The sequence below is a fragment of the Larus michahellis genome, chromosome Z, assembly GCF_964199755.1.
Source record: "Larus michahellis chromosome Z, bLarMic1.1, whole genome shotgun sequence".
Lineage (NCBI taxonomy): Eukaryota > Metazoa > Chordata > Aves > Charadriiformes > Laridae > Larus > Larus michahellis.
The window spans coordinates 27,865,118-27,884,893 of NC_133930.1; the positions used below are offsets into that span (position 1 = coordinate 27,865,118).

Here is a 19,776-nt window from a genome sequence, read left to right on the forward strand (position 1 = left end):
CATATATATATATTAGAAGCAGCTTTTCCTAGGGTGAGACCGCTGCCTACTAAGCTTTGTTTAGTTGACAGAATCTGCCGGAACTGAGATGGATATCAATGAATGCCAGTCTCTGCAAACAGTCTGTTCTTAAGAATAACAAAAAATATTTCTTTTGTTTTTCTTAACAACCCAGACTTGAATGTTTCACACTTCGTTTTGGTCTTTACATATTTTGTTGTAAAATATCTTAATGGCAGTCTTCTAATATTTGCAATTATCTGTCTTATGCAGCTTTATCTATAGTACTAAAAAATTTCAAATCCCTCTACATAAAGAGGAATATTACTAGCCTGTGTACTGCACAAAATGTGTAATGGGTTACAAGTTTACATCCCAGAAACAGTAGAGAGGACTCAAGGAAACACTTTCCAACAAACTCTCCAAAAAGCAAAATAAAAGAGAAATAATTCAGCTGGGTTGTTCTGGAAGGAAAAAAAAAATTCTAAGAGATCACTCTACCATTTCCATATTAGAAGCCATTCTGTTTTGCAGACATTTTTTGCAAAGCAACTACAGGTACGATTCAGAAAGATACTTAAACATCTGCCTAAGTCAAAGCATCAGACTATGCTTTCTTTAAAGTTAGATACAAACTTAAACACGCTTCGCTGAATCAGCTTGTCTTCAGACAAACGTAGACTTCAGGTTAGCGAGACCTGGAATATTTACCAAAGGAAGCAGTAAGACTAAAAGAGCATTTTAGTTAGTTGCCAGGCACAGCCTATGCTGTGGGATGCTTTTGGAAGAAACGAAGGCCATGTACCCATGGCAGATGAAGACAGCCTCATGCAGAACAGCGCCGTGGGGTTGGCATTGAGGTACTTACTACAAGGGTGGTGCAGAGACACTGACTTAGAGAGTGAAAGAGCCTGAAGGAGGGATCGACCACTGTTCGTGAGCACACTATCTACAGAGCAGGGACAAATCCTTTACTGTTACAGCCTGGTAATACCTTCTGTCTGAAGTTACTGCATGTCTGCCCATCAGCTTTCTCCATCTCACCTTCCCTACAGCTTTTGTATTATGTTAACTGGTTTCAAAGCTAACCATAACGCATCCACAACTTCTGTGTGTTTTTACATCCAGTGTCTAAGAATCACAGAATGGTCTGGATTGGAAGGGACCTTCACAGATCATAGAGACATAGAATCATCTAGGTTGGAAGGGACCTTTAAGATCATCGAATCTAACCATTAACCCAACACTGCCAAATTCACCACTAAACCATGTCCCTCAGCACCACATCTACCCGTTGTTTAAATAGCTCCAGGGATGGTGATTCAACCACTTCCCTGGGCAGCCTGTTCCAATGGTTGATAACCCTTTCTGTGAAGCATTTTTTCCTAATATCCAATCTAAACTTCCCCTGGCGCAACTTGAGGACATTTCCTCTTGTCCAACCCCCCTGGATCATCTATATCACCTAGTCCAACCCCCCCGCCATGTGCAGGGACATCTTTCATTAGATCAGGTTGCTCAAAGCCCCATCCAACCTGACCTGGAACATTTCCAATGGTGGGGCATCCCCAACTTCTCTGGGTGTCCATCCCGTCTGGTTCACAGTAACTCATATGTCCTGCCTCTTGCTTAGGACTAGTGGAAAGCTAAAGGTATACTTCAGGGAGAGATATGCTGGAAGTATGGCAATGGACAGGGTACGCTGCAGCACACTGGGTACGCTGCAGCACACTCGAAGTCTTATGGGGACGAGCCAGGGGCTCCTGAGGAGATAGGAACTGGGGAGTCACAGATAAAACACCCCAGAGGAAGACCACCTGAAGAGCAGCATGAAGGAAAAGCAAACGCTCCAGCCAGTGAGACAGCTTCATTGGACGCCCAGCTGAAATGCCTTTACACAAATGCATGCAGCATGGGAAATAAGCAAGAAGAGTTGGAGATGTGCGCATGCCTCCAGGACTACGATCTTATTGGCATCACAGAGACATGGTGGGATGGTTCTTATGATTGGAGCATTGGAATGGACGGATACCGACTCTTCAGGGAGGACAGGCTGGGAAGATGAGGAGGGGGTGTTCCCTCTATGTCAATGAACAGCTGGAGTCCATGGAGCTCCACCTGGGGATGGATGAAGACCCAACAGAGAGCTTATGGGTCAAGATTAAAGGGAACACAGGGGCAGGGGACATTACGGTAGGGGTGTGCTACAGGCCACCTGACCAGGACAACAGAGCGGATGAGGCCCTCCATAGACAGATAGGAGCAGCATGGCGTTCACAGACCCTGGTCATCATGGGGGACTTCAACAACCCCAATATGTGTTGGAAGGACAACACAGCAGGGCACAAGAAATCCAGGAAGTTCTTGGAATGCGTCAATAACAACTTTCTTCTTCAAATGGTAGAGGAGCCAACAAGGAGAGGAACTATCCTGGACCTTGTCCTTACCAACAGGGAGGGGCTGGTGGTGAGTGTCAAGCTCAAGGGTAGCATCGGCTGCAGTGACCATGAAATGGTAGAATTCAAGATCTTTCAGGCAGTGAGGAGAGCACGCAGCAAGCTCACTACCCCGGATTTCAAGAGAGCAGACTTTGGCCTCTTGAGGGACCTGCTGGGCAGGGTAACATGGTGTCCTGGTTCCAGTGGGGATAGGGTTAATTTCCCCTGGTATTCCATGCCATGTGAGCCATGCCTGCCCTGAGCTGCTGGGGGAGGGGACAGGTAGTCGCAGCTTGGAGCAGGCTGGGGCATCCCAGGTCCTGTCGGGGAGCAGAGGGGAGCAGCAGTTCCGTAATTGTGTTTGTATATTCCTCTGTCCGTGTGATTGTTGTTGTTTTCTTGTTCCCTTTGCTGTTCTGTTAAACTGCCTTTGTCTCAACCCAAGAGTCTTGCCTTTTTTTCTTCCGATTCTTCCCGAATTGAGAAGGCCCGAGCGAACAGCATGTGGTTCTTTGTTGCCATCTGAGGCCAAACCACGACACTCCTTTTTGGCACCCAACATGGGGCTCAAAGGGTTGAGATAACAACAGAACCCAACTAGAGCTTGAAAAAAAACAAATTTGTTGTATGCATTTATTGTATTAGGCAAATAGTCACTGGTCACCATGTTGCTTGGTTTGTTCTCATGGCTGTGTTATGTGAATTCCTATATGGCTTATGTACTTACTGCGATGATTTTTGTTACTTCTGGGAGAGGGATGAGGATTATCATTTTGCTGTCCTGTGCAACACCGGCTTATGATATGATAACATCACTTGTTAGACAGTTACTTTGGGGCTTTTATGTGGTATTGCTGTCCTGTCCGTACCTTGGGCATCGTCTCTCAGAATTTATTAATAATTACACCCAGTCTGTGGGGGAAACAGGGGGGGACACTTTCCCCAGCTCTTTTGCCTCCCTTTTCTCCTTCGGGTCAGGTATGACAGCTTTTGAGAATTTTGGATATCCTTGGGATACTCAAACCAGCATGTTCCTAGTGTTATGTCTGCTGAATGTGTTCCAAGTCCTGTTTAGGGTTAAACAGCTATTTAAAACTACCACCCAGAGATCTGCCCTGAGGCTGGATAGTCAGGGGTGGCATGGCATGTGAGAGAACATGAGCAGGTACCTAGAGAACTTCTCACCTCCAATGGTCTGGGACTTCACCCCAGAACAATTACAGGACCCTGATAAAGTGGTAGAATATTTGAAGGGAAAATGCTGTGGCTATTCCAGAGAGGCACAACCCACCGCACTGTCCCTGACCAGTATCTACCAGGCACTGCTCAGAATTATGCAGCACCCTCAGGGGAAAGAGAGAGAAATCAGAACTGCAGCCACTGCGGCTACTGCAACCCCTGCGACAGACACTGCGGCTACTGCAACCCCTGCACCAGCCACTGCGGCTACTGCAACCCCTGCGGCAGCCACTGCAGCTACTGCGACCCCTGCAGCAACCACTGCGGCTACTGCGACCCCTGCAGCAACCACTGCGACTACTGCAACCCCTGTGGCAGCCACTGCCACTGAACCAGGGAACCAACCCGTGCCGGTATCAGTTGCCCCCACACAGAAGAAGAAGTACACGAAGAAATCAGTTCGCTTAGTAAGAGATGATGATGAACGAGGGTCATCACGAGAGCAGGAGGAAGAGGCAGAACCAGAGGTAATTACTCGATCCCTAACCTTGAGTGACCTGCGGGATACACGAAATGATTTGAGCCGACTTTCAGGCGAGCACATTGTCACCTGGCTGCTCCGGTGCTGGGATAATGGGGCCAGTAGCCTGGAATTAGAGGGTAGGGAGGCCAGGCAGCTGGGATCCCTGTCTAGGGAAGGCGGCATTGACAAGGCAATTGGGAAGAAGACCCAAGCCCTCAGCTGCTGGAAACGACTCCTGTCAGGCGTGAGGGAGAGGTACCCCTTCAGTGAGGATGTTGTATGTCAACCAAGCAAGTGGACTACCATGGAAAGAGCCATCCAGTACCTGAGAGAATTAGTTGTGCGGGAGATGATTTATTATGACTTGGACAATGCACAGTTTCCCACAGACCCTGATGAGGTGCAATGCACAAGGCCCACGTGGCAGAAGTTTGTACGGAGCGCACCATCGTCATACGCCAACTCCCTGGCAGTAATGGAATGGAAAGGTGAAGAGGGACCAACGGTGGATGAGGTGCCTGGCCGGCTCCGGTGATATGAAGAAAGTCTCTCTTCCCCCGCTTATCTCAGCGGTGGAGAAACTGTCACGGAAGGTCCAGCAACTTGAAGAGAATATATCCTACTCCCCACCTGCACGGGCCAGCATTTCAGCCATTAGAAGTAGGCATGTCCCCACTCAAGAGAGAGAGTACAGAGGGTACACACCACGAGGCACCCTGTGGTTCTACCTGCATGACCACAGAGAGGACATAAGGAAGTGGGATGGACAACCTACTTCGACCCTGCGGACACGGGTACAGGAGTTGCAAGGAAGGACAACCACAAAAGGGGATCCCTCCAGGAAAAGTGCCGCTCCAGTTTCCAGTGAGCAGCTCCCCAGACAGAGCAGAAGGCCTGATCTTGCTTCTGATTGTCCTGGTTCCAGCGGGGATAGGGTTAATTTTTCCTGGTATTCCATGCCATGTGAGCCATGCCCACCCTGAGCTGCCAGGGGAGGGGGCAGGAAGTCGCCGCTTGGAGCGGGCTGGGGCGTCCTGGGTTGGGTAGGTGAGCGGCAGGGAGCGGCGGTCCCATAATCGTGTTCGTATATGCCTCTATCCGTGTTATTGTTGTTTGCTTGTTCCCTTTGTTGTTCTGTTAAACTGCCTTTGTCTCAACCTGAGTCTTGCCTTTTTCTTATGATTCTTCCTGTATCGGGAAGGCCCGAGCGAGCGGCACGTGGTTCTTTGTTGCCGTCTGACGCTAAACCACGACAGTCCTTTTTGGCGCCCAACGTGGGGCTCAAAGGGTTGAGATAACAACAGAATTCAACTAGAACTTGAAAAAACGAATGTGTTGTATGCATTTATTGTATTAGGCAAATAGTCACTGGTCACCATGTTGCTTGGTTTGTTCTCATGGCTGTGTTATGTGAATTCCTATATGGCCTATGTACTCCTTCCGATGACTTTTGTTACTTCTGGGAGAGGGATGAGGATTATCATTTTGCTGTCCTGTGCAATACCGGCTTATGATATGATAACATCACTTGTTAGACAGTTACTTTGGGGCTTTTATGTGGTGTTGCTGTCCTGTCCGTACCTTGGGCATCGTCTCTCAGAATTTATTAATAATTACACCCAGTCTGTGGGGGAAACAGGGGGGGACACCTTCCCCAGCTCTTTTGCCTCCCTTTTCTCCTTCGGGTCAGGTATGGCAGCTTTTGAGAATTTTGAATATCCTTGGGATACTCAAACCAGCCTGGTCCTATTGTTATGTCTGCTGAATGTGTTCCATGTCCTGTTTAAGGTTAAACAGCTATTTAAGACTGCCACCCGGAGATCTGCTCCGAGGCTGGATAGTCAGGGGTGGCATGGCATGTGGGAGAGCATGGGCAGGTACCTAGAGAACTTCTCACCTCCAATGGTCTGGGACTTCACCCCGGAACAATTACAGGACCCTGATAAAGTGGTAGAATATTTGAAGGGAAAATGCTGTGGCTATTCCAGAGAGGCACAACCCACCGCACTGTCCCTGACCAGTATCTACCAGGCACTGCTCAGAATTATGCAGCACCCTCAGGGGGAAGAGGTGGAGACCAGACCAGCAGCCACTGTGGCTGCTGCAACCCCTGCGACGGACACTGCGGCTACTGCAACCCCTGCACCAGCCACTGCGGCTACTGCAACCCCTGCGGCAGCCACTGCGGCTACTGCAACCCCAGCGGCAGCCACTGAGGCTACTGCAACCCCTGCGGCAGCCACTGAGGCTACTGCAACCCCTGTGGCAGCCACTGCCACTGAACCAGGGAACCAACCCGTGCCAGTATCAGTTGCCCCCACACAGAAGAAGAAGTACACGAAGAAATCAGTTCGCTTAGTAAGAGATGATGATGAACCAGGGTCATCACGAGAGCAGGAGGAAGAGGCAGAACCAGAGGTAATTACTCGATCCCTAACCTTGAGTGACCTGCGGGATACACGAAATGATTTGAGCCGACTTTCAGACGAGCACATTGTCACCTGGCTGCTCCGGTGCTGGGATAACGGGGCCAGTAGCCTGGAATTAGAGGGTAGGGAGGCCAGGCAGCTGGGATCCCTGTCTAGGGAAGGTGGCATTGACAAGGCAATTGGGAAGAAGACCCAAGCCCTCAGCCGCTGGAAACGACTCCTGTCAGGCGTGAGGGAGAGGTACCCCTTCAGTGAGGATGTTGTATGTCAACCAAGCAAGTGGACTACCATGGAAAGAGGTATCCAGTACCTGAGAGAATTAGTTGTGCGGGAGATGATTTATTATGACTTGGACAATGCACAGTTTCCCACAGACCCTGATGAGGTGCAATGCACAAGGCCCATGTGGCGGAAGTTTGTACGGAGCGCACCATCGTCATACGCCAACTCCCTGGCAGTAATGGAATGGAAAGGTGAAGAGGGACCAACGGTGGATGAGGTGCCTGGCCGGCTCCGGTGATATGAAGAAAGTCTCTCTTCCCCCGCTTATCTCAGCGGTGGAGAAACTGTCACGGAAGGTCCAGCAACTTGAAGAGAATATATCCTACTCCCCACCTGCACGGGCCAGCATTTCAGCCATTAGAAGTAGGCATGTCCCCACTCAAGAGAGAGAGTACAGAGGGTACACACCACGAGGCACCCTGTGGTTCTACCTGCATGACCACAGAGAGGACATAAGGAAGTGGGATGGACAACCTACTTCGACCCTGCGGACACGGGTACAGGAGTTGCAAGGAAGGACAACCACAAAAGGGGATCCCTCCAGGAAAAGTGCCGCTCCAGTTTCCAGTGAGCAGCTCCCCAGACAGAGCAGAAGGCCTGATCTTGCTTCTGATTGTCCTGGTTCCAGCGGGGATAGGGTTAATTTTTCCTGGTATTCCATGCCATGTGAGCCATGCCCACCCTGAGCTGCCGGGGGAGGGGGCAGGAAGTCGCCGCTTGGAGCGGGCTGGGGCGTCCTGGGTTGGGTAGGTGAGCGGCAGGGAGCGGCGGTCCCATAATCGTGTTCGTATATGCCTCTATCCGTGTTATTGTTGTTTGCTTGTTCCCTTTGTTGTTCTGTTAAACTGCCTTTGTCTCAACCTGAGTCTTGCCTTTTTCGTATGATTCTTCCTGTATCGGGAAGGCCCGAGCGAGCGGCACGTGGTTCTTTGTTGCCGTCTGACGCTAAACCACGACAGTCCTTTTTGGCGCCCAACGTGGGGCTCAAAGGGTTGAGATAACAACAGAATTCAACTAGAACTTGAAAAAACGAATGTGTTGTATGCATTTATTGTATTAGGCAAATAGTCACTGGTCACCATGTTGCTTGGTTTGTTCTCATGGCTGTGTTATGTGAATTCCTATATGGCCTATGTACTCCTTCCGATGACTTTTGTTACTTCTGGGAGAGGGATGAGGATTATCATTTTGCTGTCCTGTGCAATACCGGCTTATGATATGATAACATCACTTGTTAGACAGTTACTTTGGGGCTTTTATGTGGTGTTGCTGTCCTGTCCGTACCTTGGGCATCGTCTCTCAGAATTTATTAATAATTACACCCAGTCTGTGGGGGAAACATGGGGGGACACTTTCCCCAGCTCTTTTGCCTCCCTTTTCTCCTTCGGGTCAGGTATGGCAGCTTTTGAGAATTTTGAATATCCTTGGGATACTCAAACCAGCCTGGTCCTATTGTTATGTCTGCTGAATGTGTTCCATGTCCTGTTTAGGGTTAAACAGCTATTTAAGACTGCCACCCGGAGATCTGCTCCGAGGCTGGATAGTCAGGGGTGGCATGGCATGTGGGAGAGCATGGGCAGGTACCTAGAGAACTACTCACCTCCAATGGTCTGGGACTTCACCCCGGAACAATTACAGGACCCTGATAAAGTGGTAGAATATTTGAAGGGAAAATGCTGTGGCTATTCCAGAGAGGCACAACCCACCGCACTGTCCCTGACCAGTATCTACCAGGCACTGCTCAGAATTATGCAGCACCCTCAGGGGGAAGAGGTGGAGACCAGACCAGCAGCCACTGTGGCTGCTGCAACCCCTGCGACGGACACTGCGGCTACTGCAACCCCTGCACCAGCCACTGCGGCTACTGCAACCCCTGCGGCAGCCACTGCGGCTACTGCAACCCCAGCGGCAGCCACTGAGGCTACTGCAACCCCTGCGGCAGCCACTGAGGCTACTGCAACCCCTGTGGCAGCCACTGCCACTGAACCAGGGAACCAATCCGTGCCAGTATCAGTTGCCCTCACACAGAAGAAGAAGTACACGAAGAAATCAGTTCGCTTAGTAAGAGATGATGATGAACCAGGGTCATCACGAGAGCAGGAGGAAGAGGCAGAACCAGAGGTAATTACTCGATCCCTAACCTTGAGTGACCTGCGGGATACACGAAATGATTTGAGCCGACTTTCAGGCGAGCACATTGTCACCTGGCTGCTCCGGTGCTGGGATAACGGGGCCAGTAGCCTGGAATTAGAGGGTAGGGAGGCCAGGCAGCTGGGATCCCTGTCTAGGGAAGGCGGCATTGACAAGGCAATTGGGAAGAAGACCCAAGCCCTCAGCCGCTGGAAACGACTCCTGTCAGGCGTGAGGGAGAGGTACCCCTTCAGTGAGGATGTTGTATGTCAACCAAGCAAGTGGACTACCATGGAAAGAGGTATCCAGTACCTGAGAGAATTAGCCGTGCGGGAGATGATTTATTATGACTTGGACAATGCAGACTTACCCACAGACCCTGATGAGGTGCGATGCACAAGGCCCATGTGGCGGAAGTTTGTACGGAGCGCACCATCGTCATATGCCAACTCACTGGCAGTAATGGAATGGAAAGGTGAAGAGGGACCAACGGTGGATGAGGTGCCTGGCCGGCTCCGGTGATATGAAGAAAGTCTCTCTTCCCCCGCTTATCTCAGCGGTGGAGAAACTGTCACGGAAGGTCCAGCAACTTGAAGAGAATATATCCTACTCCCCACCTGCACGGGCCAGCATTTCAGCCATTAGAAGTAGGCATGTCCCCACTCAAGAGAGAGAGTACAGAGGGTACACACCACGAGGCACCCTGTGGTTCTACCTGCATGACCACAGAGAGGACATAAGGAAGTGGGATGGACAACCTACTTCGACCCTGCGGACACGGGTACAGGAGTTGCAAGGAAGGACAACCACAAAAGGGGATCCCTCCAGGAAAAGTGCCGCTCCAGTTTCCAGTGAGCAGCTCCCCAGACAGAGCAGAAGGCCTGATCTTGCTTCTGATTGTCCTGGTTCCGGCGGTGATAGGGTTAATTTTTCCTGGTATTCCATGCCATGTGAGCCATGCCCACCCTGAGCTGCCGGGGGAGGGGGCAGGAAGTCGCTGCTTGGAGCGGGCTGGGGCGTCCTGGGTTGGGTAGGTGAGCGGCAGGGAGCGGCGGTCCCATAATCGTGTTCGTATATGCCTCTATCCGTGTTATTGTTGTTGTTTGCTTGTTCCCTTTGTTGTTCTGTTAAACTGCCTTTGTCTCAACCTGAGTCTTGCCTTTTTCTTATGATTCTTCCTGTATCGGGAAGGCCCGAGCGAGCGGCACGTGGTTCTTTGTTGCCGTCTGACGCTAAACCACGACAGTCCTTTTTGGCGCCCAACGTGGGGCTCAAAGGGTTGAGATAACAACAGAATTCAACTAGAACTTGAAAAAACGAATGTGTTGTATGCATTTATTGTATTAGGCAAATAGTCACTGGTCACCATGTTGCTTGGTTTGTTCTCATGGCTGTGTTATGTGAATTCCTATATGGCCTATGTACTCCTTCCGATGACTTTTGTTACTTCTGGGAGAGGGATGAGGATTATCATTTTGTTGTCCTGTGCAATATCGGCTTATGAGATGATAACATCACTTGTTAGACAGTTACTTTGGGGCTTTTATGTGGTATTGCTGTCCTGTCCGTACCTTGGGCATCGTCTCTCAGAATTTATTAATAATTACACCCAGTCTGTGGGGGAAACGGGGGGGACACTTTCCCCAGCTCTTTTGCCTCCCTTTTCTCCTTCGGGTCAGGTATGACAGCTTTTGAGAATTTTGAATATCCTTGGCATACTCAAACCAGCCTGGTCCTATTGTTATGTCTGCTGAATGTGTTCCATGTCCTGTTTAAGGTTAAACAGCTATTTAAGACTGCCACCCGGAGATCTGCTCCGAGGCTGGATAGTCAGGGGTGGCATGGCATGTGGGAGAACATGAGCAGGTACCTAGAGAACTACTCACCTCCAATGGTCTGGTACTTCACCCCAGAACAATTACAGGACCCTGATAAAGTGGTAGAATATTTGAAGGGAAAATGCTGTGGCTATTCCAGAGAGGCACAACCCACCGCACTGTCCCTGACCAGTATCTACCAGGCACTGCTCAGAATTATGCAGCACCCTCAGGGGAAAGAGAGAGAAATCAGAACTGCAGCCACTGCGGCTACTGCAACCCCTGCGACAGACACTGCGGCTACTGCAACCCCTGCACCAGCCACTGCAGCTACTGTGACCCCTGCAGCAGCCACTGCGGCTACTGCGACCCCTGCAGCAGCCACTGCGGCTACTGCGACCCCTGCAGCAACCACTGCGGCTACTGCGACCCCTGTGGCAGCCACTGCCACTGAACCAGGGAACCAACCCGTGCCGGTATCAGTTGCCCCCATACAGAAGAAGAAGTACACGAAGAAATCAGTTCGCTTAGTAAGAGATGATGATGAACCAGGGTCATCACGAGATGATGATGAACGAGGGTCATCACGAGAGCAGGAGGAAGAGGCAGAACCAGAGGTAATTACTCGATCCCTATCCTTGAGTGAGCTGCGGGATACACGAAAAGATTTGAGCCGACTTTCAGGCGAGCACATTGTCACCTGGCTGCTCTGGTGCTGGGATAACGGGGCCAGTAGCCTGGAATTAGAGGGTAGGGAGGCCAGGCAGCTGGGATCCCTGTCTAGGGAAGGCGGCATTGACAAGGCAATTGGGAAGAAGACCCAAGCCCTCAGCCTCTGGAAACGACTCCTGTCAGGCGTGAGGGAGAGGTACCCCTTCAGTGAGGATGTTGTATGTCAACCAAGCAAGTGGACTACCATGGAAAGAGGTATCCAGTACCTGAGAGAATTAGCCGTGCGGGAGATGATTTATTATGACTTGGACAATGCAGACTTACCCACAGACCCTGATGAGGTGCGATGCACAAGGCCCATGTGGCGGAAGTTTGTACGGAGCGCACCATCGTCATATGCCAACTCACTGGCAGTAATGGAATGGAAAGGTGAAGAGGGACCAACGGTGGATGAGGTGCCTGGCCGGCTCCGGTGATATGAAGAAAGTCTCTCTTCCCCCTTTGTCTCAGCTGTGGAGAAACTGTCACGGAAGGTCCAGCAACTTGAAGAGAATATATCCTACTTCCCACCTGCACGGGCCAGTGTCTCAGCCATTAGAAGTAGGCATGTCCCCACTCAAGAGAGAGAGTACAGAGGGTACACACCACGAGGCACCCTGTGGTTCTACCTGCGTGACCACGGAGAGGACATGAGGAAGTGGGATGGACAACCTACTTCGACCCTGCGGACACGGGTACAGGAGTTGCAAGGAAGGACAACCACAAAAGGGGATCCCTCCAGGAAAAGTGCCGCTCCAGTTTCCAGTGGGCAGTTCCCCAGACTGAGCAGAAGGCCTGATCTTGCTTCTGATCCTCTTGAAGGAACTTCCAAGTCATTTATGCAAGAAGTGAGTAATGGATACCATGACCAGTACTAGAAGGGCCCTACCTCCGGCCAGGTGGAGGAAAGGGACAACCGGGTTTATTGGATGGTGTGGATTCGACGGCCTGGCACATCTGACACACAGGAGTATAAGGCTCTAGTGGACACGGGTGCACAGTGTACCCTAATACCATCAAGCTATAGAGGGTCAGAACCCATTTGTATTTCTGGGGCAACAGGGGGATCCCAAGAGTTGACTGTACTGGAGACGGAAGTGAGCCTAACTGGGCACAAGTGGCAAAAGCATCCCATTGTGACTGGCCCAGAGGCTCCATGCATCCTTGGTATAGATCACCTCAGGAGAGGGTATTTGAAGGACCCAAAAGGGTACCGGTGGGCCTTTGGCATAGATTCCTTGGAGATGGAGGCAGTTAAACAGTTGTCTACCTTGCCTGGTCTCTCAAGAGGACTCCTCTGTTGTGGGGTTGTTGAGGGTCGAAGAACAACAGGTGCCGATTGCTACCACAACAGTGCATCGGCAGCGATATCACACTAACCGAGACTCTCTGATTCCCATCCATAAGCTGATTCATCAACTAAAGGTTCAAGGAGTGATCAGCAAGACTCGCTCACCCTTTAACAGCCCTATATGGCCAGTGCGGAAATCTAATGGAGAGTGGAGGCTAACTGTAGACTATCATGGCCTGAATGAAGTCACGCCACCGCTGAGCACTGCCGTGACGGACATGCTAGAACTCCAGTACGAACTGGAGTCCAAGGCAGCCAAGTGGTATGCCACGATTAATATAGTGAATGCATTCTTCTCAGTCCCTTTGGCAGCAGAGTGCAGGCCACAGTTTGCTTTCACTTGAAGGGGCATCCAATACACCTGGAATCTACTGACCCAGGGGTGGAAACACAGCCCCACCATTTGCCATGGACTGATCCAGACTGCACTGGAACAGGGTGAAGCTGCAGAACATCTGCAATACATTGATGACATCATTGTATGGGGAAACACAGCAGAAGAAGTTTTTGAGAAAGGGAGTAAAATAGTCCGAATCCTTCTGAAAGTTGGTTTTGCCATAAAACAAAGTAAGGTCAAGGGACCTGCACAGGAGATCCAGTTTTTAGGAATAAAATGGCAAGATGGACGCCGTCAGATTCCAATGGATGTGATCAACAAAATAGCAGCTATGTCTCCACCAACTAGTAAAAAGGAAACACAAGCTTTCTTAGGCATTGTGGGGTTTTGGAGGATGCATATCCCAGACTACAGTCAAATTGTAAGCCCTCTGTATCAAGTAACCCGAAAGAAGAATGACTTTAAATGGTGTCCTGAGCAACGACAAGCTTTTGAACAAATCAAACAGGAAATAGTCCATGCAGTGGCCCTGGGGCCAGTCCGGGCAGAACAAGATGTTAAAAATGTGCACTACACCGCAGCCGGGGAGAACGGCCCTACCTGGAGCCTCTGGCAGAAAGCACCAGGGGAGACTCGAGGTTGACCCCTAGGGTTTTGGAGTCGGGGATACAGAGGATCCTTAGCCCACTACGCTCCAACAGAAAAAGAGATATTGGCAGCATATGAAGGGGTTCGAGCTGCTTCGGAAGTAGTTGGTACAGAAGCACAGCTCCTCTTAGCACCTCGACTGCCGGTGCTGGGTTGGATGTTCAAAGAAAGGGTCCCCACCACGCATCATGCAACCGATGCTACATGGAGTAAGTGGATTGCACTGATCACGCAGCGAACTCGAATGGGAAACCCCAGTTGCCCAGGAATTCTGGAAGTGATCATGGACTGGCCAGAAGGCAAGGATTTCGGAATGTCACCAGAGGAGGAGGTGACGCGTGCAGAAGAGGCCCCACCATATAATAAACTGCCAGAAAATGAGAAGAAATACGCCCTGTTCACTGATGGGTCCTGCTGGATTGTGGGAAAGCATCGAAAGTGGAAGGCTGCTGTGTGGAGTCCTACACGACGGGTTGCAGAAGCCAGTGAGGGACAGGGTGAATCGAGCCAGTTTGCAGAGGTGAAGGCTATTCAGCTGGCTTTTGACATTGCTGAGCGAGAAAAATGCCCAGTACTTTATCTCTACACTGACTCATGGATGGTGGCAAATGCTCTGTGGGGGTGGTTACAGCAGTGGAAGCAGGGCAACTGGCAGCGCAGAGGCAAACCCATCTGGGCTGCTGAACTATGGAAAGATATTGCTGCCTGGATAGAGAATCTGGTTGTGAAAGTACACCATGTAGATGCCCACGTACCGAAGAATCGGGCCACGGAGGAACATCAGAACAACCAGCAGGTGGATCGGGCCGCTAGGATTGAAGTGGCTCAGGTGGATCTGGACTGGCAACATAAGGGTGAACTATTCATAGCTCAGTGGGCCCATGACTCCTCAGGCCATCAAGGGAGAGATGCGACATATAGATGGGCTCGTGACCGAGGGGTGGACTTGACCATGGACACTATTGCACAGGTCATCCATGAATGTGAGACATGCGCTGCGATCAAACAAGCCAAGCGTTTGAAGCCTCTTTGGTATGGAGGACGATGGCTGAAACACAAATATGGGGAGGCCTGGCAGATTGATTATATCACACTGCCACAAACCCGTCAAGGCAAGCGCTATGTGCTCACAATGGTGGAAGCAACCACTGGATGGCTGGAAACATACCCTGTGCCCCATGCCACTGCCCGGAACACTATCCTGGGCCTTGAAAAGCAAGTCCTGTGGCGACGTGGCACCCCAGAGAGGACTGAGTCAGACAACGGGACTCATTTCCGAAACAGCCTCATAGACACCTGGGCCAAAGAGCATGGTATCGAGTGGGTTTATCACATCCCCTATCACGCACCAGCCTCTGGGAAGATAGAACGATACAATGGACTGTTAAAAACTACACTGAGAGCAATGGGTGGTGGGACTTTAAAACACTGGGATACACATTTAGCAAAAGCTACCTGGCTAGTTAACACCAGGGGATCTAACAATCGGGCTGGCCCTGCCCAATCAAAACTTCCACGTACTGTAGAAGGGGATAAAGTCCCCGTAGTGCACATGAAGAATACGCTAGGGAAGACAGTCTGGGTTAGTCCTGCCTCAGGCAAAGGCAAACCCATCCGTGGGATTGCTTTTGCCCAAGGACCTGGGTGCACTTGGTGGGTGATGCGGCAGGATGGGGAAGTCCGATGTGTACCTCATGGGGATCTGATTTTGGGCGAGAATAGCCAATGAATCAGATTGTGTGCTGTTAATTGCTAAGTAACACTGTCACTGTATGTCCTCATTGCTATAATTGCTATCAGTTGTACTACAAGTAAGGCACAGGGATGATGGGATAAGAACTGATCTCAGCAGCTGGCGCCCAGCAGTTTCCTCAAGATCTACATCTTCAGCCCACGGACTGCATGCATGAGCCACACCAGGTGCACCAGTCACAAGCTCCGAAAAATACAGCATGCAACAGACCAGCACCACCCAGCATCTCACCTGCCCTGAGAGACTGTTCTAACAGATGGAGCCCAAAGCCGTGGATTAAAAGAACTCAACGGACACTTTGGAGGGATGGCCCATAAACTAAGGGCATTATATGCGTGTGTGTATATATATATATATATATATATATAACAGGGGAAAGTGGTGGCAATTCATTGGAACCTGCTGGGCATGGCATAGATGGTATGGAATAAGGGGTGGATAATGCCCTGGTTCCGGTGGGGATAGGGTTAATTCTTCCTGGTATTCCATGCCATGTGAGCCACGCCCACCCTGAGCTGCCGGGAGAGGGGGCAGGAAGTTGCTGCTTAAAAGCGGGCTGGGGCGTCCCGGGTGCGGTCCGGCCGGCGAGCGGCGGGGAGCGGCGGTTCCGTAATCGCGTTTGTATATTCCCCTATCCGTGTTGTTGTTGTTGTTTGCCTGTTCCCTTTACTGTCCTGTTAAACTGCCTTTGTCTCAACCCAAGAGTCTTGCCTTTTCTTACGATTCTTCCTGTATTAGGAAGCGGCGAGCGAGCGGCACGTGGTTCTTTGTTGCCGTCTGAGGCTAAACCATGACAGGTGTTTATGTGGTATTGCTGTCCTGTCCGTACCTTGGGCACCGTCTCTCAGAATTTATTAATAATTACACCCAGTCTGTGGGGGAAACAGGGGGGGACACTTTCCCCAGCTCTTTTGCCTCCCTTTTCTCCTTCGGGTCAGGTATGACAGCTTTTGAGAATTTTGGATATCCTTGGGATACTCAAACCAGCATGTTCCTAGTGTTATGTCTCCTGAATGTGTTCCAAGTCCTGTTTAGGGTTAAACAGCTATTTAAAACTACCACCCAGAGATCTGCCCTGAGGCTGGATAGTCAGGGGTGGCATGGCATGTGGGAGAACATGAGCAGGTACCTAGAGAACTTCTCACCTCCAATGGTCTGGGACTTCACCCCAGAACAATTACAGGACCCTGATAAAGTGGTAGAATATTTGAAGGGAAAATGCTGTGGCTATTCCAGAGAGGCACAACCCACCGCACTGTCCCTGACCAGTATCTACCAGGCACTGCTCAGAATTATGCAGCACCCTCAGGGGAAAGAGAGAGAAATCAGAACTGCAGCCACTGCGGCTACTGCAACCCCTGCGACAGACACTGCGGCTACTGCAACCCCTGCACCAGCCACTGCAGCTACTGTGACCCCTGCAGCAGCCACTGCGGCTACTGCGACCCCTGCAGCAGCCACTGCGGCTACTGCGACCCCTGCAGCAACCACTGCGGCTACTGCGACCCCTGCAGCAACCACTGCGGCTACTGCGACCCCTGCAGCAACCACTGCCACTGAACCAGGGAACCAACCCGTGCCGGTATCAGTTGCCCCCATACAGAAGAAGAAGTACACGAAGAAATCAGTTCGCTTAGTAAGAGATGATGATGAACCAGGGTCATCACGAGATGATGATGAACGAGGGTCATCACGAGAGCAGGAGGAAGAGGCAGAACCAGAGGTAATTACTCGATCCCTATCCTTGAGTGAGCTGCGGGATACACGAAAAGATTTGAGCCGACTTTCAGGCGAGCACATTGTCACCTGGCTGCTCTGGTGCTGGGATAACGGGGCCAGTAGCCTGGAATTAGAGGGTAGGGAGGCCAGGCAGCTGGGATCCCTGTCTAGGGAAGGCAGCATTGACAAGGCAATTGGGAAGAAGACCCAAGCCCTCAGCCGCTGGAAACGACTCCTGTCAGGCGTGAGGGAGAGGTACCCCTTCAGTGAGGATGTTGTATGTCAACCAAGCAAGTGGACTACCATGGAAAGAGGTATCCAGTACCTGAGAGAATTAGCCGTGCGGGAGATGATTTATTATGACTTGGACAATGCAGACTTACCCACAGACCCTGATGAGGTGCGATGCACAAGGCCCATGTGGCGGAAGTTTGTACGGAGCGCACCATCGTCATATGCCAACTCACTGGCAGTAATGGAATGGAAAGGTGAAGAGGGACCAACGGTGGATGAGGTGCCTGGCCGGCTCCGGTGATATGAAGAAAGTCTCTCTTCCCCCTTTGTCTCAGCTGTGGAGAAACTGTCACGGAAGGTCCAGCAACTTGAAGAGAATATATCCTACTTCCCACCTGCACGGGCCAGCGTCTCAGCCATTAGAAGTAGGCATGTCCCCACTCAAGAGAGAGAGTACAGAGGGTACACACCACGAGGCACCCTGTGGTTCTACCTGCGTGACCACGGAGAGGACATGAGGAAGTGGGATGGACAACCTACTTCGACCCTGCGGACACGGGTACAGGAGTTGCAAGGAAGGACAACCACAAAAGGGGATCCCTCCAGGAAAAGTGCCGCTCCAGTTTCCAGTGGGCAGTTCCCCAGACTGAGCAGAAGGCCTGATCTTGCTTCTGATCCTCTTGAAGGAACTTCCAAGTCATTTATGCAAGAAGTGAGTAATGGATACCATGACCAGTACTAGAAGGGCCCTGCCTCCGGCCAGGTGGAGGAAAGGGACAACCGGGTTTATTGGATGGTGTGGATTCGACGGCCTGGCACATCTGACACACAGGAGTATAAGGCTCTAGTGGACACGGGTGCACAGTGTACCCTAATACCATCAAGCTATAGAGGGTCAGAACCCATTTGTATTTCTGGGGCAACAGGGGGATCCCAAGAGTTGACTGTACTGGAGACAGAAGTGAGCCTAACTGGGCACAAGTGGCAAAAGCATCCCATTGTGACTGGCCCAGAGGCTCCATGCATCCTTGGTATAGATCACCTCAGGAGAGGGTATTTGAAGGACCCAAAAGGGTACCGGTGGGCCTTTGGCATAGATTCCTTGGAGATGGAGGCAGTTAAACAGTTGTCTACCTTGCCTGGTCTCTCAAGAGGACTCCTCTGTTGTGGGGTTGTTGAGGGTCGAAGAACAACAGGTGCCGATTGCTACCACAACAGTGCATCGGCAGCGATATCACACTAACCGAGACTCTCTGATTCCCATCCATAAGCTGATTCAGCAACTAGAGGTTCAAGGAGTGATCAGCAAGACTCGCTCACCCTTTAACAGCCCTATATGGCCAGTGCGGAAATCTAATGGAGAGTGGAGGCTAACTGTAGACTATCATGGCCTGAATGAAGTCACGCCACCGCTGAGCACTGCCGTGACGGACATGCTAGAACTCCAGTACGAACTGGAGTCCAAGGCAGCCAAGTGGTATGCCACGATTAATATAGTGAATGCATTCTTCTCAGTCCCTTTGGCAGCAGAGTGCAGGCCACAGTTTGCTTTCACTTGGAGGGGCGTCCAATACACCTGGAATCGACTGCCCCAAGGGTGGAAACACAGCCCCACCATTTGCCATGGACTGATCCAGACTGCACTGGAACAGGGTGAAGCTGCAGAACATCTGCAATACATTGATGACATCATTGTATGGGGAAACACAGCAGAAGAAGTTTTTGAGAAAGGGAGTAAAATAGTCCGAATCCTTCTGAAAGTTGGTTTTGCCATAAAACAAAGTAAGGTCAAGGGACCTGCACAGGAGATCCAGTTTTTAGGAATAAAATGGCAAGATGGACGCCGTCAGATTCCAATGGATGTGATCAACAAAATAGCAGCTATGTCTCCACCAACTAGTAAAAAGGAAACACAAGCTTTCTTAGGCATTGTGGGGTTTTGGAGGATGCATATCCCAGACTACAGTCAAATTGTAAGCCCTCTGTATCAAGTAACCCGAAAGAAGAATGACTTTAAATGGTGTCCTGAGCAACGACAAGCTTTTGAACAAATCAAACAGGAAATAGTCCATGCAGTGGCCCTGGGGCCAGTCCGGGCAGAACAAGATGTTAAAAATGTGCACTACACCGCAGCCGGGGAGAACGGCCCTACCTGGAGCCTCTGGCAGAAAGCACCAGGGGAGACTCGAGGTTGACCCCTAGGGTTTTGGAGTCGGGGATACAGA

The 19,776-nt window shown here is 50.8% G+C and overlaps 1 protein-coding gene across 4 annotated transcripts in view; it reads right to left on the bottom strand.

Moving 5' to 3' along the window:
- ARHGEF28 (Rho guanine nucleotide exchange factor 28) overlaps nt 1-19,776 on the bottom strand; it is a 159,047-nt gene that overhangs the window by 41,632 nt on the left and 97,639 nt on the right. The gene's annotated exons all lie outside the window — the stretch shown is intronic.